The sequence below is a fragment of the Sciurus carolinensis genome, chromosome 2 (assembly GCF_902686445.1).
Source record: "Sciurus carolinensis chromosome 2, mSciCar1.2, whole genome shotgun sequence".
Lineage (NCBI taxonomy): Eukaryota > Metazoa > Chordata > Mammalia > Rodentia > Sciuridae > Sciurus > Sciurus carolinensis.
In genome coordinates this window covers 146,142,856-146,167,925 of record NC_062214.1, presented here as the reverse complement: position 1 = coordinate 146,167,925, position 25,070 = coordinate 146,142,856, and the positions used below count along the sequence as shown (strand labels likewise).

Below are 25,070 nucleotides of genomic sequence, written 5' to 3'. Positions count from 1 at the left end.
CACCCCAGGCTCACTGCATCAAAGAACACAAAGCATGAGGGACGGAGGAGGGACCCTCAGCACCTGCCTGACAGAAGCAAAGGGGGAGGGAGGAGATGACTGGGACAAACAATTATGCAGCCTTAAGAAAAAGAACGCAGAAGGGGAGCCCTTGCCCAGCAGATGTACCTTTCTGGATGGATAAGTTTGCGGCTGACGTAAATGGAAATTCACAGAATAAGGTGTTATCATTGGAAAGGAAAAATGATCTGAGTGACACTGGTCTTTTGCTTCAAAATGACAACAAAGAGCTTCCATATTTGAAGAAATCAATGGGAAGAAATTCAGCTCCTGCAGCTGCTCCGACCAAGGCCATGGGTCTGTTCTCGGCAGAAGAGCATCTTGCTGGGATGTTCCTCCGTGTCAGGGAAGCTCTGGGGAGGGACTGGCTAAGAAGCGGGCCCAGAGCCATAGACAACCACAAAGGACAGTGCCCCAAAAGAGAGCCTTGGGTGTCAGGACAGCCAGTCCATCCAAAACTGTGGGAAATGGGAGTTTTTAAGGGTGAACCACCAAGTGCTCTTCACGAGGGAGTAGGCTCTGAGTTGGAACTGTCTTGCCTGCATTCTGTGCTGCCTGCAACACTGCACTCCATTCCTGAAGTACTCCTAGACGACGAGACAAGATGTGTTTTCCTTGACCATTTAAAGCCCATGTTTTCAGAACAAACAACAGAATATAAGAAAATGCTTTCATGTGTAAAAAGTACCTCAAATGGTCTGCAGATAACACTGGGGTTACTGGCTCTACAGCCTTTTCAGTTAGCAGATCCCATATGCCATAGTTAAGGTACAAGCAGAATAATAAAAATAGTAGATTAATTTTACAAGTTGACTTAGGATGATTTCTTTCCCATTAAGTCTGGATGCAGACAGCTCAGCTGCTCAGATCCTGTTTTGGTTCGTGTGACCAGATAGAGAATAAACTGAGTTCACTCACCAAAAGCTGATGGATGCAGAAGAAAATTTTTTAGCATGTTTTAAATTGTGCTTAAAAGACACTTAGAATTGGGAAACCCTTTCGGGTGATTATTTATATATCCAGTTTAATATCAGATGAGCATATGGTGATTTAACATGAAATTCTTTATGTATCTTGAGATCTCTACCCATTCCAAAGGGCTATTGTCCCAGACATTGTCTTGTCTCCTTAGCTTGTCTCTGATCACCTCCTGAAAGTGAATATTTGTAAAGTCTACCCACTGTATTTTTATTAAACCTTGCTGAGCTCATGGCAAGCTGTTGCCATTTCTGCATCTCACAGAATAATTCTGGTCTGCAGCAAAATTTGATTTCTCACACTCCTTCCACTTGAAGTGCTGTTTAAATGGAGGCCCTATGGTGAAAGTTGCAATATTAAATTTAATCATCTCAAACTAGGATACCCTAGCAGTGTTACCCTAAGTGAAAAGGAACTGGAGACTCTCTGCTCTGGCTCAGATGTAGAGAGGCAAATCAAGAATCTCCTTTACAAAAGTCCTAAGAGTTGAGGTCTTTTACACTAAGGTTTTTCTAAAGTGACCCATTTTGTTGTTCATTGATGATTTTATTAATAAAGGTCATTTAAAAGTGTAAGTTTTTAAGGACTCCCAAAGCGAGACTTAAAACAGCTATTTGGGGGATAACTGATTGCATATATCAATTTATATTGTGTGCTACTTTACTGTGCCATGTGCTATTTTAGTATTGGGGAAAATGGAGAATAAAACCTGTTCTTTAGCATAATAAATGTCTTATTTTACGTGTGAAAAAAAAAAAGACATAATGGGCATCTGGGTACAGAGGGCAATGGACGTAGGGCCTATGAGAACCTCTATTTCCGCTGGGCGTGGTGGTGCACGCCTTTAATCCCAGAGGATTGGGAGGCTGAGGAAAGAGGATCGAGTGTTCCAAGCTAGCCTCAGCAACTTAGTGAGGTCCTAAGCAACTCAGTGAGATCTTGTCTCTAAATAAAATACCAAATGGGCTGGGGTTGTGGCTCAGTGGTTTAGTGCCCCTGGGTTAAATTCCTGATACCAAAAAAACCCAACAAACAAAACAAAAAAACCCCTCTATTTCCAGGACAACCCATTATGTGGCCATCAGTTTCTACTCTAATGGAGTACAGCACAGGACTGAAGAGAGCAATTTTGTGTATGGAAACCCCTGGTAACTAAAGGCCATCGTGGGGTTATCTAGAGACTCTAGGAGGTCAAAGGGGAGGTTGCAGTGAAGGAATCTCTGGGGCACTAATGGGAATGCCTGTTGTATTGCAATTTGTGCAGATGCTAAAGCCTTTTGTCAGAGGTAAAACATTTAAAGTACACTGATTTGCAAGTAATAGCATAAATGACCTTAAGTAACCTTTAAATGATGAATTAAAATTTTTTTTGTAGTTGTAGATGCACAGAGTGCCTTTATTTTGTTATGTGATGCTAAGTGTTGAACCCAGTGCCTCACACATGCGAGGCAGGTGCTCTACCACTGAGCTACAACCCCAGTCCCATGATGAATATTTTGTTTCTAGAACTCATAAAGAACTGAAAGATGTTGTGGCTATTTCTTGACAATGTCAGTCATGGTTTATCAGGAATTTAATCAGAGGTGGGGGCCTTGTACTGTTTGTGGGACAAAGCTCATCCTCTTTTTTTGAGTTCTTTTGTGAGTGGTTGTATATTCCGAATGAGTGCTTCCAGCGACTCTCCTTGGAAGAGGATGCTATCAATGTGATGTCATACTTCTGATCTTAGAGGAACTTGAGTGTAGTTAAAATTTCACTTACCAAGATTGTGAGGTACTCTATAAATAGCTAAATAAAGGTTTCATGTCCCATTGGAGATAGGGGCAAACTTTAGCTGAGGGGATGTTAAAATAATAGTCATTGAACAGAAATCTGTAATAGAAAAATATTTATCAGTTGTTGATTGTATAGAACCAGTAATGTCAATATTAATGGGTATAGGAGCTTTGACGGGTGGGACCACAATCTAGGTGTAGAGGTTCCTGGAATTCAAAATATCTTGTTCTGTCTCCCATATAAAGATTATTTTTGTTTTGTAAGGGCAGACATCACAAGATAAGTCCTTAAACTGAAGCTAAGAAATATAATTTCCAGGTAAGCTATACTTACCTAAAAAAAGGAGGAAGGAAATGGAGAAAGAACAAGAAAAAAGTGACTCAGTTTGAAGCTGAAGCTATAAGAAACAGCAGACCCACCCCTTTAGAAGCTCTCCACACTTGAAATTTGTCACAGGTACACAAGCTCTGAACAGAAAATGAGAACATATGAGTAATATCTGAAGGAGCCTAAAGAATTTTTAAAATTCACTACATATCTGTTAGATTTAAAAACTTTAATTTCTCAATCTTAGAATAACTAATTCATACTTAACATAGCATCTTTTACCCTGGAAACATTTTTTTCTCACATTCCTTGTGCTCCCTGCTCTGCAGTTTTGCTGAGGTTGCATAAATTAAAAAGAAAGACAGCAATGTCAATGTTGAGTACAGTGTAAAAAGTTATAAAATGCTTAGAAAGAAACAGACTCTATGATGCATTGGTGTTGCATGAACAACAACCACTCTACATTCCATACTGCTTTTTAAAAATTATTTTTTGGATCAACACATAGTATTTATACATAGTTATGAGGTACAATGTGCTGCTTTGATTCATGTGCACATTCAGTAATGATCAGCTCAGGATAATTAGTATGTTGATGAGCTTAAGCAGCTATCATTTCTCTTTTGTGGTACTAGGGATTAAACACAGGGCCTTATGCATGCTAGGCAAGTATTTTTTTTTTTTGAACAGCATTGGAAAAATTCTTTAATTTTTCATTAAGATCTTTTTTTTTAATTATTTTTCTCTTGTGATTTTTATGGTACATGGACATTTGTACATATTCATATTTATTTTTTTCTAATTTCTAGCATTTTAAAATTTGTTCCATTTAGTTTTATACAACAGCAGAATGCATTTTGATTCATTGTACACAAATGGAGTACAACTTTTCATTTCTCTGGTTCTACAGGATGTAGAGTCACACCATTCATGCAATCATACATGTATTTAGGGCAATGATGTCCATCTCATTCCACCATCTTTCCCATCCCCCTATCCTTCCCCTCCCCTCATTCCTCTCTATCCAATCCAAAGTTCCTCCATTCTTCCCTTACTGCCCCCCACTCCCCTAAAGTATCAGCATCCACTTACTAGAGAAAACATTTGGGCTTTGGCTTTTTGGGATTGGCTTATCTCACTCAGCATAATGTTCTCCAACTCCATTCATTTACCTTCAAATGCCATAATTTTATTCTTTAAGTGTCTGTAATATTCCATTGTCATTCTTTATCCATTCATCTATTGAAGGTTATTTATGTCGGTTTAGGCAAGTACTTTATCACTGAGCTACATCCCCAGCCTGAACTTTTATCATTTCTTTATGGTGAGTACATTTAAAAACTTTCTTATAATTATTTTTAAATATAGAGCACATTCTTGTTAATTATATTCACTCTGATGTGCTATAGGGTACCAGAACTCATTCCTCCTATCTTAACTGTAACATTGTACCCATCAACCACCTTCTACCCACTGTCCCCGGTCTCTGGTGAACACTGTTTTACTCTCCACTTCTTTGAGATCAACTGTTAAATGTCCATGAGCAGACAAATGGATTTTTAAAATGTGGTATATACACACAGTAGAATACTATTCAGCCATAAAAAGCATGAAATTCTGTCACTTGTGAGAAGACAGAAGGATCTGGAGAACATTGTGTTTGGTGAAATAAATCAGGCATAGAAAGACAATTCATATTACTTGTATGTAATAAAAAGATTTGGTCATATAACTTTAAAAAATCACTTCAGTGAGCTAGAATAGTATTTTAAAAATATGACATTATAGAAACATAAGGTAATTTTTTCCAATGTACGAATAAAGAACTGGAAGACATGCTCTTGGGCCATGAAGAAAACTGAGTTGACTCTTTATCATGAGAAAAATTATTTATTTAAAACTGCAACTAACTGGCTGATGTTTTTCTGTAATGGATAGGTTTATTATGGGGGCGGGTTTAAGAAGCTGATCACTTTGTCATCCCTGTCCTCTGTATGCCTGCCCTGAGGTAACGGCATATGTTTTCCCTAAATTAGACTTTTAAAGAACAGGGTTATCTACTATTGACGTTAGTTTTTTAGTTCTGGGGTGCTGTATCCCTCAAACTCTTGATTAACAGCAGCAACTCTCTGTCATTCTTGTGGTGAAGGTATTTTGAAGAAATTAAGAAAAGGGAGAGTTTCTTATTATGGAATGATGGAGGAGGTGAGAACTGAGTGATTTAGAAATGGAATGGAGTGCAAGGCATTTATGAGATTGAGTCCCCAGGAATTCTCAATAATCCTGGGAGGCTTTAGTTAGCCTTCCCTTTGAGCCTGGGCTAAGAATTTGGAATAGTTCTTACACATTTTAGAGATTGGAATGACCACAAACAACATCCAGATGACACTTTCTTACCTTCTAGTTTTCTAAATCTCCTCTCAGTTCTGACACAGTAGCTAATACAGGTGAGTGGAGCCTAAAGCTCAGAACTCTGACCATTGGGAGGGTCAGGGCCTTTCAGCTTTTACCAACTAATACTAGCATTTATATACATTCTTTTTGGGGGGCTAATCAGGGGACATGATTATATTTATATCATTGTTTTATGTTAAAATGAAAATTTATTAAGGATTATTTTTACAAATAGTGTTTTAAAATGCAAATAATTTATAATTTGATCAACCTAAGCTACTTGTTACTGAAAATTTATTGCCTCTGTAGAAATTTGGAACCATCTTTTGCTACTCAAGTCATTAATGACTCTTTCCTTCCCATCAGACTCTTCCTTTTATTTTCTTCCCCCAGTTTTTTACCCATTTATATCTTTTCTTCTATTCACATTTTTTAAACATTAAATTTTTTTTTGTAGTTGTAGATGGACAGCATGCCTTTATTTGCTCATTTTTGTATGTGGTACAGTGCCTCACATATGCTGGTACAGTGCCTCACATATGCAAGGCAAGCGCTCAGCCACTGAGCCCCAGCCTCAGCCCTTAATTAACATTTTATAGGTTAGCTTTTTTTTTTTTTAATGAACAGCATGATTTTATTTTATTTGTTTATTTTTTTTATGTGGTGCTAAGGATTGAACCCATCACCTCACACGTGCTAGGAAAGCACTCCACCACTGAACTTCAGTCCCAGCACCACCCCCATTTGTATTTTGATCATTAAACACCTGAAAGTTCCATAGTTAATTTGCTAACCCTTATAGTTCAGATTTCTTGGAAAATGCACATTCTTTATTTCAAAACACCTTTACCTTTATTTATTTATTTAAAAAATTTTTTTAGTTGTCAGTGGACCTTTATTTTATTTATATGTGTTGCTGAGAATAGAACCCAGTGTATCATGCATGCTAGGCAAGCACTCTACCACTAAGCTACAACCCCCGCCCTACCTTTATTTATTTATTTTTATTTTATTTTATTTTTGGTGGTGCTGGGGATGAACCCAGGGCCTTGTGCCCTACCTTTATTTTTGATTCATAAACTAATTATATTTCCTGTTGAGGTAGGAATTATCTAAAAATATTCTTGCCAGGTGTGGTGGCTCATGCTGAGATCAGGAGGTAGAGGCAGAGGTGGTTCAAGGCCAGCCTCAGCAACTTAACTACACCCTGCCTCAAAATAAAGCATAAAAAGAACTGGAATTGTATCTTAGTGGCAAAGTGCCTCTGGGTTAAATACCTAGTATCACTCAACCAATCAATCAGTCAATCAATCTTGCGTTTCACCATTTTACCTGGATTCTACCTGAGTGTTTTGGTTTTTGATTGTATTTTGAATGTTGTAGTCATGCTGCTAAGCCTCCAGGTGGCAGTCCAGTACTGTCAAAGAAATAGATGGGTTTTTCTGCTGGTAATGCACGTTGGTGCTTCTGTTTCTACAAAGATGACCTTCATCTGCCAGTGATCCTGTCTTTTCCTTTCATTATTTCCCCTTTTGACCTAATCTTGAAACACTTGATCACTAATTATATCTAACATCAAAGTGAAATTGTAGGGAGCTACGGGGTGCTGGATCAGGTCTATGGTACTGCAGAATCTTAGCATGGCATTTTTATGATAATAAAAACATTAGAATATTAAGAATTCCTGTTCATAGATTGACACATTATTAGAAATTGAGTGTTGAATAATATTTCAAATTATCACAAGTTTAAATATTCACGATTCATAGGTAGCATTTATTATTTCTTAATTAATATAGATCTTTACTTCCCCTTAGCATTTTGATGCTTTCCTATGATGGGTAGGCTTATTATTGAGGCAGGTTCAAGAAGATGCTAGTCAATTTTCCATCCCTTTACACTGTCGAGCCATTTAAACCTGACATGAGCCTTTGACCCTTTGCCTCTGTTGGGGAGTTGGATTCCCTTATGAGCTACTTAACTTTGCTTCTTTCTATGACTTCAGCCTGGACTCTTAACACTAGACAGCCTCTTTGAAAATGTAAAACCCTGGCCTTGAGGGGGATAAGAAGTGGGAATTTTTATTCTCAGAGCAAATCCTTCATCACTAGTGAACAGTCAACCCAAAGCCTTGTTCCAGCAAGGCTTTACTGCTGTTACCAGGGTGATTGATGGACTGAATGCTTGAAAGGTTGTGGATTGTCACCTGAATTGGTGTGTTCCTCTGTATTCCCCCTGCCACCATCCTAGTTCAGTCAGGGATCATTGCACATGCCTCCTAGCTACTTTCCTTTTTACCTGTATGGCTCTGTGTTTCTTTCTAACTCACAATTCTTCAATGTCTCCCCATTGTCAAATGAACAGTCCAGACTCTCTAGCTATCTCTCTTGATGTAGTTCGGAGACATTTTCACAGTGCCCTGATAATATGTCGATATCTGGCCAGGGATTTTTAATATTCTAGACTGTCTTTATTGTTGTTATAAAAATTGCAGGCTCCCTGTGGAATATTATAGTCTGCAGAAGACTGGACTGACTACTCAGTATTCTCTAAAGAAATGTTAAGGCTTTTCAGTCTCTGTGCTTTTACTCACCATTTCCTGTCCCACCTTCATTTCACAGAGATCTTACCAATTCTTCAGAATCTGGCTGAAATTTAACCTATCTTAATAAATGTTTGTCTATACTCTGTGCCAGAAGCAATCTCCCTTTCTTTATCACCTATAATGCTTTGCTTTTGTCACTTTTATGGCATTTGTAATGCTTTTTATTACAGTTATTTGTTTATATGTCCTATCTCCCCCACTGGATTGCAGGCTTTTTAAAGGACAGGGATTTTATCATATTCATATTTTTATTTCTCTCAATATCAAGGACACAACAGACCAGCAATACATTTTGAGACACAATGTTTTTTAATGCATACATATAATCCCTTTTATGTAAAAGCATATGTGCATAACATATTAAATCAGGCTATTTCTGTTGCCATAAAATTCTTTGTCCCCAAAGCTGAGGACAATAGATAATAAGTACTCCCTTTTTTCCCCCTACTTTCTTCCTACTCCTCCTTCTTTCTCCTCCCCTCTCCCCCTCTCCCTCCCCCTCTCCCTCCCCCTCCCCCTCCCCCTCCTCCTCCTCTTCCTCCTCCTCCTCCTCCTCCTTCTTCTTCTTCTTCTTCTTCTTCTTCTTCTTCTTCTTCTTCTTCTTCTTCTTCTTCTTCTTCTTCTTCTTCTTTTCTTCTTCTTCTTCTTCTTTTTCTTCTCCTTTTGGTACTGGGGATTGAACCTAGGGGCATTCTACCACTGAGCTACATCCCCAGATAGAATTTTGTTAAGTTGCTGAGGCTGGCCTCAAACTTGCAACTCTCCTGCTTTAGATTCCTGAGTTGCTGGGATCACATGCATGTACCACCGACACACAGCCTCCCTTATTTTCAGGAGAAGTGCTGGTACATTCCCAAAGGACTTGAGATAAGATACTGGTCCAGGGTCTGTCATCATCAGTAGTCTACTTAAGTCAGGCCTGGACATTTTTAGAGAGGGGAATTATTTGAAGGGAGCTTGTATAGAAGGATATTTGAGTGTTCCCCATAAGACAGGTCAAGGGAGCCATAGGAGGTCCTATCCGTGGGGCTCCAGAGAAATTTGTAAGAAGGGGAGATTGATATTTCACTCTTCTGCTATTTGTCTGCCGAATTGCATCAATTCACAGGTGTGGATGTGAGGGATTTTATGTGAGAACTGGATGCTGGTGCCAGGATTTTGGGGCCAAATGTAGAATAAAACTGGTGGCTATCTTTTGCTTGGAAATCCTGACTTTGGGGAATTGCCTGAGAGAAGGCAACAGTGGAAATGGGTGGGGGAAGAGATTTGTAAGTCCTGTGAGCCAAGTAGATGCTGAGGAGGGTGTTGCTAGTCTTGAAAGCGTCTCGCCCAAGAGGGTTACTTGTCCGATGGAGGGGCTCCAGCAGAAAGTGGCTGTGGGTGAACCACCAGGAAGCAGATACTGGGAGTGGAGTTGGTGTCAGGGAATGGTAAAGTGGGAGCTACCCACGGAGTTGGGGAGGTGTCTCTAAAAAGGTCTGAAAATAATGTCTTAATCCCAAGAGAGAACTGGAATTTTGTCGCTTGCCTTGACAGTGGGGAATTAATGCAAGAGTATCAGGTAGGTAAAAAGGACATTTCTTTTCATCCCTTCTTCTTATTGGGTCCAACTTCTTTGTCAGAGTCAGAGCAACGGAAGAAGGTGACACAAGGAATGTAAAGAATAAGCCACATGCTCTACCTTCCCACTTCCACAGGACTTTCATCCTTAGTTCAGTTCTGAGATGGCGGAGAAGATAAAATGTTTAGGTAGCTGAAAAGTGACTGGCAAAGCAATAAGATTCACTTAGGATACACAAAGAAAGGGGAGAGAGCTGAAAGAATGAGTTTAAAGGAGATGGTACGGAAAAATAGAGCTGTTTCCTGATTGTTTCCTGCCAGGTTTAGTCATTAAATAAAATAGATCAATCAACCAATCAGTCATCTATCTTTCATAAGATTACATATGTCATTTAAGTTTTTATTTTTGCTTATATTTTAAAAATGGATATGCAGTGTATGAAATCTGATATAAAATAATCTAATTTCTAATAGAAAATTTGAAAAATAGAAGTTTTAGAAACAAATAAAAATTACCCACAATTTACCCATCTATGTAACTATCAGTATATTTTAATATTTTTCCTTGTATGTTTTCTATTTATGATGATTTCTAAACACAATTCCAATAACATATGTGCAATTTTGTGTCCTGTTTATTTAAGGTAGCATTCTTCCATGGCTATAAATATCTTAGAAATAGTGGAGGAACTAGATTAGTTTCAACATGTGATTTGTATAGGCTCTTGAAATAAATTTTTATGTTTCCTAAGCGTCTCTGTTTGTGTTTGTTTTTAGAGACAGTGTCTTATTACATTGTCCAGGCTGGATTCAAGCAATCCTCCCACCTCAGCCTCTCAGGTAGCTGGGACTACAGATGCATACACCCACACCACACTTGTTTTTGCAGGTTTCTATGATAATTTCCTTTGTCTAACCTTCCATATTTCCAGTTACTATATAAGAAGACATAATATAGGCATTAAAAAGAGAAGGCCCTGCCTGGCTCTTAAGAGCTTACAGTGTAATGGGGCAAGGCATACCTAAAAGATGGTATGATACTATTTTGTATGTGTGGTGATAGCAATATGAACAGGCTATTACGGAGAGAGAAAGAAAGCATTCCTAGTCCAGCCCAGGAGGCTGTGGGGAGAGATGGGCCAGTGGAAAGTCAAAGGGAATGTATTGGATGGTTGGTGAGGGTACGGGGAGGAGGGGGAGAGTGTGGGACATAGGCAGGAAGGTAAGAAACAACACTGTGTAGGGTATGGGCATGGGAAAGAAGATTATAAAGACCTCATATTGAAATAGGAATTATAGCAGACCTAGTTGCTAGGGATGTTGTATGTATTAAATGAGATCTTATACATTGATTAGTAAGGTACCTGACAGTAAGTCCTGAAATGTGGCTAAGACTTTCATTGCCATCCACATTGTAATTGTCCCAACTCTATGTTTTTATGTTAATAGAATCTGACCTAGCTCTCTTTTATACCATTGTATTAGTCAATATTTTCTGAAGAAATAACCAATAGGATATGTATATGTATATTCATATGCATATATACATATATGTATATGAATGAATATATATATATATATATATATATATATATATACACACATATATGTACATTTCTTTATTTTGGGAATTGGCTCATGCTCATGAGATTATGGAGATCAAGAAGTCCTATGATTTTGCCATCTACAAATTCCTAGTTCTCATGCAAAGACCTAGGAATGGGGAAGGGTGTAGGGAGACTGCAGTGGAGTTCAAAGTCTTGAGAACTGGGGGATCTGTTGTTGAGGGGTGGGAGGAAATGGATATCCCAGCTCAGGAAGATAGAGGGAGAAAGAATTTGCCCTTCCTTTGCCTTTTTTTTTTTTTTTCTGTTTACCCCCTCAGTGGGTTGGATGATACCCACACACATTATGAGGGTGGATGTTCTTTACTCAATGTACTTATTCAAATGCTAGTCTTTTCTGAAAATGCCCTCACAGACACACTCAGAAATACTGCTTTAACATTATCTGGGCATCCCTTAGCCCAGTCAAGTTGAAACATTAAAATTAGCCATTGTGACTAATTCTTGGATGACTGTTGGAAATTCCCATCATCACAGTAAAACCAGTTCTTTCATAGGTCACAGTGCTTTACACACACTGAGAGATTATGCAATTGGCTAGGGAGCCTGACTTCAAAGACCATGTCCCAACCAAAGTTTTATAGATCCTCACCACATATTCTTACCATTTCTTTTCAATCCCAGAGATAAAACTGTCTACTTCTCTTCTTTCAGAGGAGACTGATTTGGACTGAAACAGTTCTACAGTCAGACTGGTAGTCTGTGGTAATAACCAACATGAACACATTGAAACATTATTAATTCATAAGCTGGTAACAGGCTCTGTCTGATTCAGGTCCTGTGGTGGTTAAAGTCTAAACTCTCATCTGTTGTGGTTTATTTTATTTTATTTTAGTTTTTCATTTAAAAAAATTTGTTCTTTTTAGTTTGTTTTTTATTTTTGACTTTGTGTGTTTTCTCACCTCTTTATAATGTCCCTCATTTAATGTTTTATTGGCATTAACTCATTCATATGGATGAGCAATAAAATTTAAATTAAAACAAAAGGTGTTTATCCGTTTTTTGGTGGGGAGGTACTAGGAATTGAACCCAGGATTGCGTAACCACTGAACCCAGGATTGTGTAACCACTGAGCCACATTCCCAGTCCTTTTTAATATTTTATTTAGACAGGGTCTTGCTAAGTTGCTTAGGGCCTTGCTAAGTTGCAGAGGCTGGGTTTGAACTTGCAGTTCTCCTGCTTCTAACTCCCAAGCCGCTGGGATTACAGGCGTGTATCACTGTGCCCATCTATATCCATTTTTTACTGGAAGAAATATAGTGGGCATCTAGACAGATAGATTTATGCTTTGCAACTGAACTTGAGAAGGTTGTCTCAACTGATAGAGTCGATAGAGCAAGTGTGGTAGAGAATAACAGCTTCCCAAAGAGAGATATTCGAAGATGCTATGCTGCTCACTTTGTAGATGGAGGAAGGCACCATGAGCCAAGAAATGCAGGTGGCTACTCAAAGCTAGAAAAGGTAAGAAAATATTTTCCTTTATGGTTTCCAAAAGCAACCTAGTCAGCAGACACTGAGTAAAAATTCCATTTAGTGCTTCTAAACTCTATAATTTAAAGAATAAATTAGTGTAGTTTTAAGTCATTCAGTTTGTGGTAATTTGTTTCAGCAATAGAAAGCTAGTACAGCAAGTGTGAAGAGGATGTAACAGCACTCAGCCCAAGGCTGCTTAGTTACTGGATTAAGTTCTATAGCTATATAAAGCCTAGACTGGGAGTAACAGAGCTGTTTTGGATGGAGAGTTTCAGAAGCTTGGTCAGCACAAGTTTTGTGTTTTTCAATTGTTTTCAGTCCCCTCATCAGTAGTTTGCATTAGCATTGAATAGTGTCAAAGGCCAAGTGGGCTAAACATCTCTGAATTTGGCAGACATATTGGTGAAAAAGTTTTCATTAATGCAATAGAACACAATAGGAAAAGGACAAAAAACATTTTGTAAAGATAGTTTTTTTGTAATAAGGGAAATTAAACTATTGAATCAAGCAGAGCTGGAAAATAATACATGATATAGCAGTTGGTAGTTCGTGTAGCAATCTAATAGTTTCATTTAAAAGTATTTTTCAGAATGATTTTTCATGGCAGAAATAGAAAAGAACTGTAATCTTTCTTTCTTTTTAATGGTTAAGAAAACTCAGGTGAAGAAATATTTTGTCATTGCCCAAGGTCACATGGCTGGCAAATGTCTGCCAAAGTTTGAACTTAGGCCTTATTTCTCCAAAACTAAGTGCTCTTTTCAGTACTCTGGCTGTCTCAGGAGGACACTATAAAAATCACTAGTGCTTTGAATTATTTCCCCAAAAATGACACTACCAGAGAGACTAATTCTAATTAATTACATGCATAAATGAGATAATTTTACACCTTCAACTTCTAGTTGTATTCCTCAATATTTGAAACATCTTGTAATAATGGTTGCAATCCATGAAATTATTTTTTTTGGATTGTAAGATTGTAAGAGGAGGGACACTAGGTGGCTGATTTTATTAATCCCCAAGTTGAACCCCTCCATGAAATCTCACCTTATTAGGGAATCTATGATTTGTACTACTAAAAATAAATTCCAAAGATATTCTGGGACTATTATGGGAGAGGTTTATTGGAATCATGAGCAAGACCTGGGCCACTAATATTTAACTTAGAATCTTTCAAAATAAACTTCAGCAGTAATTATGCATCTAGAATAGTGTTTCAAAGATGAATAGTTTAAAATAATTTTGTATTTGTAAACCTAAATTCGAAACATGATTTAAAGAATTTGAGTAATTAATTTTTTAAGGGTACTGAAAAATCTCATTCTTGCAACATGAGTTTTAAGAACCCAAGTATTTTTTTAAAAAATCCATCACCACTTAAGATATTTGCATGTGTGAGAAATAAAGTAAAAGTGTAAGTTTTTTTTAAGCTACTTGTTAATTTTCTTTTGCAGTGCTGGGGATTGAACCCAGGGCCTTGTGCTTGCAATGCAAGCACTCTATCAACTGAGCTAACTCCTCAGCCCTACTTGTTAATTTTCTGAAGATTACTTCTTGGTAGTGGCTAAATTCATTCTCTTAGTTTTAATGTTCAAAGTAGTATAAAACTGAAAGAAAGATATCTTGATGTTGAAGACTTACATCATTACTCTAGGCCAGGGTTTCCTAAATTGCTGATTATGATAATTACCTGGAACACTTGTCAGAAATAAAACTCACCTTTCTCAATTAGATTAATCAGACTGTGAGGTCTGGGAAACTAATTTTCACCCAGTGTTTGGTGATTTTTGTGAGACAATTTTGAGAAACTGCTCAATACCAATGATTCTTACATCAAGTACAATTGGGAAACTTATTAAACATGTGTTTTGGGTTCCATGTCCAAATACTCAGAATATAAAAGGTCCAAGAGATTCATTAATCACCTTTGCAAAAATAGTGACTCAGGGATGCTTAGCATCAAGGCAGAATGACCAGTGAGAGAGGTCTGTGGTCATTGGGGATGGACGGCTTCTCATGTTGGGAGGCAATATTGAGAAGACAGAATAGGAAAGAGCCTCAAGTCAGAAATCATGGTGTACAGATTCATTGTCACTAGAAAAACTCTCAAGACTTGAGAATAAAAACCTGACTTTAAAATAGAGACCATTTGAACTAAGGTGCAACTTATATACCTGTTGAAAAAATGGATTATTGTGGGTCTGGATTTTCAGGGTGCAGAGGGGTTATTGAAAATTCTTAAAAAATGAAATAACTATAACTGCAGGTATAGTTTTAAGAAAGGAATTGGAGATACAAAGAGGGAGTTATTGCTGCCCTATAGCAATAGAAGTTTCTGATTACAGGGACTTCTTAAGTTCTAAGTTATCTTCTTTTATAATCACTTTCTCAAAGTGGTTTTTGGATTGTTTCCAAGAGTATGCAAGTTTATGGACCTATATAGATTTGTGGATCAAAAGTCTGTAGGAGTGAGATTGGGAATAGCATTTTAAATAAGTTCTTAATGATTCTTATACATACTGAAGTTTAAAAACCATGACCTTATCAGAGGCCCTGAAGCTTGAAATATGTCCAGTCAGACATTTTACCTGGTAAAAATGCAAATCCAATGGGAAGGATTACACATTAAACAGATTATCAGACACTAAATGAATTAGCTCTCTGGAGGTAAAAGCAGCTGAGAAAAGAATTTGGGGGAGGAGAAGGAGAAAGAAAGTGGAAAGCAAAGTTGTATGAACTTTTCAGGTTGGGTCTATAGGTGTGGTTTTATATTAATATGAGGGAAGGGAAGCATTTAGAGGGATAAGAAAATTGGGCGCTTTGTTTATAGGTGGGCTCCAGCAGCACTGTTGATGCAGAAGCTACTGGTGTGGCTGGGGCAGATCAGCTGGTTGTTTCTGATTGTGCAGTGAAGAGACATTGTAGGGAGATCACGTATCAATGCTGTCTAAAAACTTAGGAATGCATTCAGCGTTACTTAGAGTCTCTTAAATGTTATAGTTTTATTGTTGATTAAATACCCTTGGAAACCACTATGCTTTCAGGCTTTACTAGTTTAGGGGCAACTGCTTCAAAAGTATGTCACTATCTACAGAAAGCAGCACTTCCTAATCTCTCTCTTAAAAGGGTGTCCTCTAGATAATATTGTTTGGCTTTGAGAAACATGCCAGTGATTACCAGGGAGTTGACAGAGGGAGAGGTTTGAAGTATCCTCAGAGCTCATATTTTGTGTCAGCAGAGCACATTCCCCTCTAAAGTTAGAGAGATCAGAATAAATACATGGAATCAATTATCTGAGAGACTCTTACCATAAGATTTGGCTAAGAAGTGGAATTTAAGGATTTGACCTAGTATCTCATGAGGAAGAAATTGTAAGTTGCAAACTGACATACTACAACATCTGGCTTGAAGTAAAATTGCAATAACTGAAACTTTGGTTGGCACTTTGATTTTTTCTTCCCTCCCTCCATCCCTAATTTCTCTCTCTCTCTCTCTTTCTCTTGCAATACTATTATCAAATCCAAGGCCTTGCCCACGCTTGGCAAGTACTCTACCACTGAGCTCCTCCCCCAGTCTAGCATTGTTGGGAGAAATCCTAGTTCTTGGCTGGCAGCAGTGAAAGTCTCAAGTGTGTAAGGAAAACTTGCAGGGAGAAGCATTCCACTTCTCCTACCTAGGAAAGTAAACAACTGCCCCAAGTTGACTCAGTGTTACCAAGAGAAGCCGTATAGGAGCCTGGTGGTCTGATCCCCCATGGCGCATTGTGATCAGGCAAGAAACCTATAAAATGTATAGCTGTTCCTGCAATAAACGAGTTTGCAGGCTGCTCGCCACAAGCCTGCTTCCCCCAACTTCCAGAGTCTGGGTCTTGACTCTGCGCCCTTACCCCAAGAATGAGCTAGCCCAACACAAAAGAAACTACACAGCATCATGATTATTAGAACAGGGAAGTCAGGTGGCAATTTGTCAATATATCTCTGATGGCCTAGGAAGAGGGTGCTCTGATTCTCATGACTAGTTATTTTGACAGAAATATTCCTACACTGAAGAAAAGATTTTTTTTTTTTACTGCATTTTGATTCATTGTACACAAATGGGATACATAATTTCATTTCTATGGTTGTACACAATGTAGATTCATACAATTGGTGTAATCATACATGTACATAGGGTAATGATGTCTGTCTCATTCCACCATTTTTCATATGCCCCTCCCTCTCATTTTCTTCTACATATTCTAAAGTTCCCCCATTATTCTCTCATTCCTCATTCCACCCCCATTATATATCATCCTCCACTTATCAGGGAAAACATTCGACCTTTGGTTTTTTGGGCTTGGCTTATTTCACTTAGCATGATATTCTCCAATTCCATTCATTTATTTGCAAATGCCATAATATTATTCTTATTTATGGCTCAATAGTATTCCATTGTGTATATATACCAGAGTTTCTTTATCCATTCATCTGTTGAAGGGCATCTAGGTTGGTTCCACAATCTTGCTATTGTGAACTGAGCTATAAACATTGATGTGACTGTGTTATTGTAGTTTGCTGATTTTAGGTCCTTTCTGTATAAACCGAAGAGTGGGATAACTGGATCAAAAGGTGGGTCCATTCCAAGTTTTCTTAGGATTCTCCATACTGCTTTCCAGAGTGGCTGCACCAATTTGTGACTCTACCAGCAATGTAAAAGTGTGCCTTTTTCTCCACATCCACGCCAACATCTATTATTGTTTGTTTTCTTGATAAAAGTCATTCTAATTGGAGTAAGATGAAATCTTAGAGTTGTTTTAATTTGCATTTCTCTAATTACTAGAGATGTTGAACACTTTTTCATATATTTATTAATTGCCTGTGTGTCTTCTTCTGTAAAGTGTCTGTCCAGTTCCTTAGCCCATTTATTATTGATTGGGTTCTTTGTATTTTTGGTATAAAGTTTTGTAAGTTCTTTATAAATTTTGGAGATAAGTGCTCTATCTGAAGTGCATGTGGAAAAGATTTTCTCCCACTCTGTAGGCTCTCTCTTCACATTCTTGATTGTATCCTTTGCTGAGAAAAAGCTTTTAGTTTGAGTCCATCCCATTTATTGATTCTTGCTTTGATTTCTTGTGCTTTGGGAGTCTTGTTAAGGAAGTCTGATCCTAAGCCAACATGATGAAGATTCGGGCCTACTTTGTCTTCTATTAGGTGCAGGGTCTCTGGTCTAATTCCTACGTCTTTGATCCATTTTGAGTTGAGTTTTGTGCAGGGTGAGAGGTACAGGTTTAATTTCATTTTACTGCATATGGATTTCCAGTTTTGCCAGCACCATTTGTTGAACAGGCTATATTTTCTCCATTGTATGTTTTTGGCTCCTTTGTCTAGTATGAGGTGACTGTATTTATGTGGTTTTGTCTCTGTGTCTTCTATTCTGTACCATTGGTCTGCCTGTCTATTTTGGTGCCAATACCATGCTGTTTTTGTTACTATTGTTCTGTAGTATAGTTTAATGTCTGGTACTGTGATACCTCCTGTTTCACTTTTTCTATTCATGATTGTTTTGGCTATTCGAGGTCTCTTGTTCTTCCAGGTGAAGTTCATGATTGTTTTCTCTATTTCTATGAGGAATGTCATTGGGATTTTAATTGGAATTGCATTGAATCTGTATAGTGCCTTTGGTAGAATGGCCATTTTGACAATGTTAATTCTGCCTATCCAAGAACATGGGAGATCTTTCCATCTTCTAAGGTTTTCTTTAATTTCTTTCTTTAATGTTCTGTAGTTTTCATTGTAGAGGTCTTTCACCTCTTTTGTTAGATTAATTCCCAAGTATTTTATTCCAAAATAAGCAGGAATACAAATCATATCTCAATAATAACCTTGAATGTCAATGGCCTAAATTCAATAATCAAAAGACATAGACTAGCAGATTGGATTAAAAAGAAAGACCCAACAATATACTGCATTCAAGAGACTCATCTCATAGAAAAAGACATCCACAGACTAAAGGTGAAAGGATGGGGAAAAACATATGCACATGGACTGAGTAAAAAATCAGGGGTCTCCATCCTCATATCAGATAAAGTGGACTTCAAACCTAAGTTAGTCAGAAGGGAAAAAGAAGGTCATTTCATACTGCTTAAGGGAAGCATAAAACAGCAAGATATAACACTTTTAAATATTTATGCTGCAAACAATGGAGCATCTATGTATATCAAACAAATGCTTCTCAATTTTAAGAATCAAATAGACCAAAACACATTAATAGTGGGGGACTTTAACACACCACTCTCACCACTGGATAGATCCTCCAAACAAAAACTGAACAAAGAAATCATAGGACTGAATAATACAATCAATGATATAGACTTAATGGATATTTATAGAGTATTTCATCCATCATCGAGTGAATATACTTTCTTCTCAGCAGCTCATGGATCCTTCTCCAAAATAGACCATATGCTATGCCACAAAAAAGCCATTAGTAAATACAAAAAAAATAGAGATCCTACCCTGTATCTTATCAGACCATAGTGGAATGCAATTAGAAATGAATGATAAAATAACAAACAAAAACTGCTCATATACCTGGAGACTAAATAATATGCTACTGAATGATGCAATGATAACAGAAGTCATCAGGGAAAAAATAAAAAAAATTCTTAGAAGTAAATGAGAGCAATGACACAACATATCAAAACCTCTGGGACACTATGAAAACAGTACTAAGAGGAAAGTTCATTGCATTGAGCTCATACATTAAAAAAATAAAGTCAACAACTAAATGACCTAACATCACACCTCAAAGCCCTAGAAAAAGAAGAACAGATCAACACAAAAATAGTAGAAGACAGGAAATAATTAAAATCAGAGCTGAAATCAATGAAATTGAAACAAGAGAAACAATTCAAAAAATTGACAAAACAAAAAGTTGGTTCTTTGAAAATTAAACAAAATCGATAAACCCCTAGCCACACTAACAAAGAGGAGAGAAAAAACTCAAATTACTAGAATTCGTGATGAAAAAGGAAAGATTACGACAGACACCATTGAAATACATAACATAATTAGAAGCTACTTTGAAAATCTATATTCCAACAAAATAGAAAATATCGAAGATATTGACAAATTTTTAGAGACATATGATCCTCCCAAACTGAATCAGGAAGACATACACAATCTAAATAGATCAATTTCAAGCACTGAAATAGAAGAAGCCATCAAAAGCCTACCAACCAAGAAAAGCCCAGGACCAGATGGATTCTCAGCTGAATTCTACAAGACCTTTAAAGAAGAACTAATACCAATACTCCTCAAAGTATTCCAGGAAATAGAAAAGGAGGAAACCTTTTCAAATTCATTCTACAAGGCTAATATCATTCTGATACCAAAAGTAGACAAAGACACATCAAAGAAAGAAAACTTTAGACCAATATCTCTGATGAACATAGATGCAAAAATCCTTAACAAAATACTGGCAAATCGCATACAAAAATATATTAAAAAGATAGTGCACCATGATCAAGTGGGGTTTATCCCAGGGATGCAAGGTTGGTTCAACATCCGGAAATCAATAAATGTAATTCATCACATCAATAGACTTAAAGTTAAGAATCACATAATTATTTCAATTGATGCTGAGAAAGCATTTGATAAAATACAGCAACCCTTCATGCATAAAAACTAGAAAAAATAGGAATAGTAGGAATGTACGTCAACATTGTAAAGGCATCTATGCTAAGCCCACAGCCAACATCATTCTTAATGAAGAAAAACTGAAAGCATTTCCTCTAAAAACTGGAACAAGACAAGGATGCCATCTTTCACCACTTCTATTCAACATTGTCCTTGAAACACTTGCCAGAGCAATTAGACAGACCAAAGAAATTAAAGGGATACAAATAGGAAAAGAAGAACTAAAGCTGTCACTATTTGCTGATGACATGATCCTATATTTAGAAGATCCAAAAAACTCCACTAGAAAACTTCTAGAACTAATAAATGAATTCAGCAAAGTAGCAGGATATAAAATCAATACGTGTAAGTCTAATACATTTTTATTCTTAAGTGATGATTCCTCTGAAAGAGAAATTAGGAAAACCACTCCATACACAGTAGCCTCAAAAAAAAAAAAAAACTTGGGAATTAATCTAACGAAAGAGGGTGAAAGACCTCTACAATGAGAAAAGATTTTATTTGCAGCTCTTACAGCTTTGTGGACATATTCTATAAGACTATCCAGTGATCCTTCTGATTTTATCTTTAAAAAATAACCATTGAATTTAAACTCAATTTCATGAATGTACTTAACATTCTAAGCAATGTCTGGCCTACTTCCCATTATAAGTTAAGATTTTAACTTAAAAAATTGTTATTTTTGGTTAAGAGTAATGCTATTGTGAGTTTGATATCTAGTTGGCATTATTGATCTAGAGACTCACCGCCTTGTAGTGACCTGATAAACTAGTTTATTAACTTGGAAAGCAAAAGGTATATTACTTCAGACCTTACCATGACATAGATGTCTTGTGTTAGAACCTTCACCTATCAGACTTAGAAGGTCAGTGTATTAGTTATCTATTGCTGTATAACAAATCACTTCAAAACTTCATCACTTTAAATAATGTTCACTTATTAAAGTTCCTGTGGGTCAGAAACCAGAAGCAGTTTACCTGGGTAATTCTAGCTTGGTGTCTCAGTTGCAGTTAAGATGTAAGCCAGGGTTACAGTCATCCAAATGCTTGATGGAGGCTGGGGATTTGCTTCCAAAGTGGTTGCTTCTTCATGTGACTGGAAAGCTGGTTCTGGATCATGGTTTTAGGCCTTAATTTCTCCTCTCTTGAACTTCTTTATTTTTGGGTACCAGGGATTGAACTCAAGGGTACTTGGCCACTGAGCCACATCCCCAGCCCTATTTTGTATTTTATTTAGAGACAGGGTCTCACTGATTTGCTTAGCACATCGATTTTGCTGAGGCTGGCTTTGAACTTGAGATCCTCCTGCCTCAGCCTCCCAAGCTGCTGGGATTACAGGCATGTGCCACCACGCCTGGCTTCACTTGAACTCCTTAATGGGACTTCTTGAGTGACATGATATGGAGACTGGCACCTTTTCATCATCAGTAATTACAAACAGAGCAAGATAGAAGTGGCAATGTTCTTTTATTATTTCTGCAGTATTCTGATATTCCCCCCAAATAATGCTTTTCCAGTTCTCTAGGAAGTCCTTAATACAGTCACGTTAATACCTGTTTTAGTCAGCTTTTCATGGCTGTGACCAAAATACCTGACAAGAACAATCTGGAGAATGAAAAGTTTGTTTGGGACTCACAGTTTCAGAGGTTTCAGTTCATAGATGGCTGACTCCATTGCTCTAGACACTAAATGAGGCAGCACATCATGTGTGAAGGGCCTAGTGGAGGAAATCTGCTCAGCTCATGGCAGGATCAGGGAGCAGAAAGAGGGAGGGGGCTGCAGAGAAGATGCAACCTCCCAGAGTATGCCCCCAGTGGCCTGCTTCCTCTAGGTACACCTCACCAGCTTACAGTTACCTCACGGTCAGTCCATTCTACTCAGAATATTTTACCTCTGAATATTCTTGCATTAACAAAATCCTCATATTCAAACTATAATAATGCCCCAAATTAACCATCATTTTTACTATTTATTTCCATGTGGGAATTTTTTTCTAACTCTTAAGCTATGGAGACCAGATGAACAAATTTTTGGTGTAAGTAGAATTACAATTTCTCTGCCTACTTAAAAATACCTTGTGATGATATAGTACATTTATGTTTGGTCTGAAAGAAAGCCCATGATTGTATATCTCTGTGTCCTCCATTTTTCTTTTTATTCTCTCTATGGTTAGCAATGAGACTCCATGGATTTAAAAGAGCAAAAAGAATATTTTCAGGACTTGATGTAGTATAATTTTAAATCTATAAATACAGTTTATGTTTATGCATGTCTTCTCAAGTTGTTTGGATAAGGATATTTATGTAGTGTTATTCCTATGCTCTAAAGACTATGTTACAGAGATTATTATCATTGAAGAAATCATTGTTTTTCTGACAGTAACATCTCTGCCGTATCATTCTTAGAGGAAGTTTTCTTGACAGTAGTATTTATGTCTGTATCTGGAAATATCTACAAAATATATTCCATCCCTGAAAATCTCAAAGGAAGAGTTGCTGTGATAAAATTTTTGACACAAATATTTCACATTTCTAGCTGTGGCAGCAATTTCATAATTCTAGGGGGTAAAGCAAATGAGTTTATATATAAATTTATTTGATATACAAATTTATATTTAAGTGTGTGTGTGTGTGTGTGTGTGTGTGTGTGTGTGGTGACTCCTCTTCCAGAAGGTAAAAAAGAAGGTTGTTTGTCCTAATTTTATTTTATGGTTTTAGAAACTCAATTTTTCCTGTAGGTACGGTAAGAAGATAGCTTTCTCATTGACCATTTATTGGTGGCAGAATAATTATGTTCCTCTTACTCTTAGTTTATGTGGTTGCTGACTCAGACTTTGCAAATGTGACTGGGAAAGGTGGGAGAGAAGGCCTAGAAGTTGTTACTGTGAATCCAGAAAAACATCTGCTGAAGCTAGAGGAGGCCAAGGTCCTATGGGGAATAGTATGCTGTGGAATACTAGGTAAAAAGAGGGTAAAAGTCATTAGAAGAATTGGGATTGCATTCACAGTAGCGTAATTCCTTGGTTCATCTGATTGATAATAATGACAGTATAAAAATTAATAATTTTACATGACTTAATGTATGCAACTTAGAATGTGGGATTTAGAAAAAAGAGGGTTTGAGAGAATTGAAAGTCTTATTTGACAACTGGGCACGATGAACTTATATTTGAATTGACAATTGCAAGTTCATGGACATGTTAAGCTGAGAAACTAGATCACAGATTAATGAAAAGAATGCTAGAATTAGTTTCCTAAAATAGTTTTCCCAACTTTACAGTAATTTGTAGTACGTGAGTTGGGTCTTAATTCAACATACAATACTATGTAGGCAGGAGTTGAAGCAACAGATTCAGTCTCAACCTTATCCTTTCCTTTGGACCTTTACCTACCTGCAATATTTGCATGAATTTACCATTTATCATTGTATTGTCTAATGCCAATATATAGTTGCAATATATAATTGTAAATGCAAATATAAGTACATTTAACTCATGTGGAATCAGTGGAATTTCATGTTTCACACATGCATAATATATTTCATGCTGTACAGAACAGTGTGAACTACACAAAACTTTTTATTTTACTTCTTTATATGTGCATATTCTCCCTAAAACTCTCATCAACTTACTGATGACTAAGGAAGGATTGAAATGAAAAGGAAACTATATTTTCTTATCTTTCCCTTTTTTTTTCTAAAGCCATCATATTCAGGGCTAGTGGTGTTGGAAGTAAAATGAGTTAAAAGAATATAATAGGGTTCCCTGGCTCTTTGTGTTTTCTAGAACATGGTTACCTCCTTTCTGTGTTCTAAGCAAGTCCTGGTTCAAAAGGAAAACGTGAATCTTCCGATTCCTGTAATACCACTCACTGGTTATAGATGTGTTGTATGGAGCGTGAGCACAAATTTATGATGGACTCACTGTGATTGGATTTTAGGGGGACTCAAAGTGAAAGAAGCATGTTATGGAAGCCATGAAGGCTTTATGCAAATGGTGGGTGCAAGTGACAGTGGGCATGTAAAGTTTTCTACTCTGTTTATATGCATGCTTAACTGTCCCATTTAAATTCATTTACAAAACAGACACTCAAAGATAACAAAATTATTAAGAATTCCAAGATTTCTAAGGTAGACCTTTCTACTAAGCACAGCGTACTTCTGAATGCAGTGCTCTGACTGCACTTTTCACATGCCGTGAAGCTGGTCCTGTACTTTCTTCATGATGTTGTGAGCCTCTAGCATTGTACTTAACAGATGACTAATACACATCATTCTTTTTTCTTGTAGAAAAACATTAGATTCCTTCAGAGTAGATATACCTGTGAGCAGGAGACAGAACACTGAGGCCCAAGGAGTGATGAAAACTGCTTTACATTTGACCTACCATTTTTTCTAATAAAAGGAAATAGAACTTTTCAGGTTCTTCAGAAACCAGTTTAAATCATTCCACATTTTTGTCTTGATTTAGCCAAAGTGATTGGCTTGGTCAACAGATAAAATAAGGGGATGAATATTTGTTGTGATTTGCAGGGCCTTTTGAAACTTCTTCTCAAATCTTTCTTCAATTTTCATTTGCCACAGTGCTTCTTAATTAATTAGA

The 25,070-nt window shown here is 37.1% G+C and overlaps 1 pseudogene; it reads left to right on the top strand.

Annotated features, from left to right (window-relative positions):
- Positions 1-34: 34 nt before the first annotated feature.
- LOC124977583 (protein FAM220A-like) lies at positions 35-1,505 on the top strand (annotated as a pseudogene).
- Positions 1,506-25,070: the final 23,565 nt, after the last annotated feature.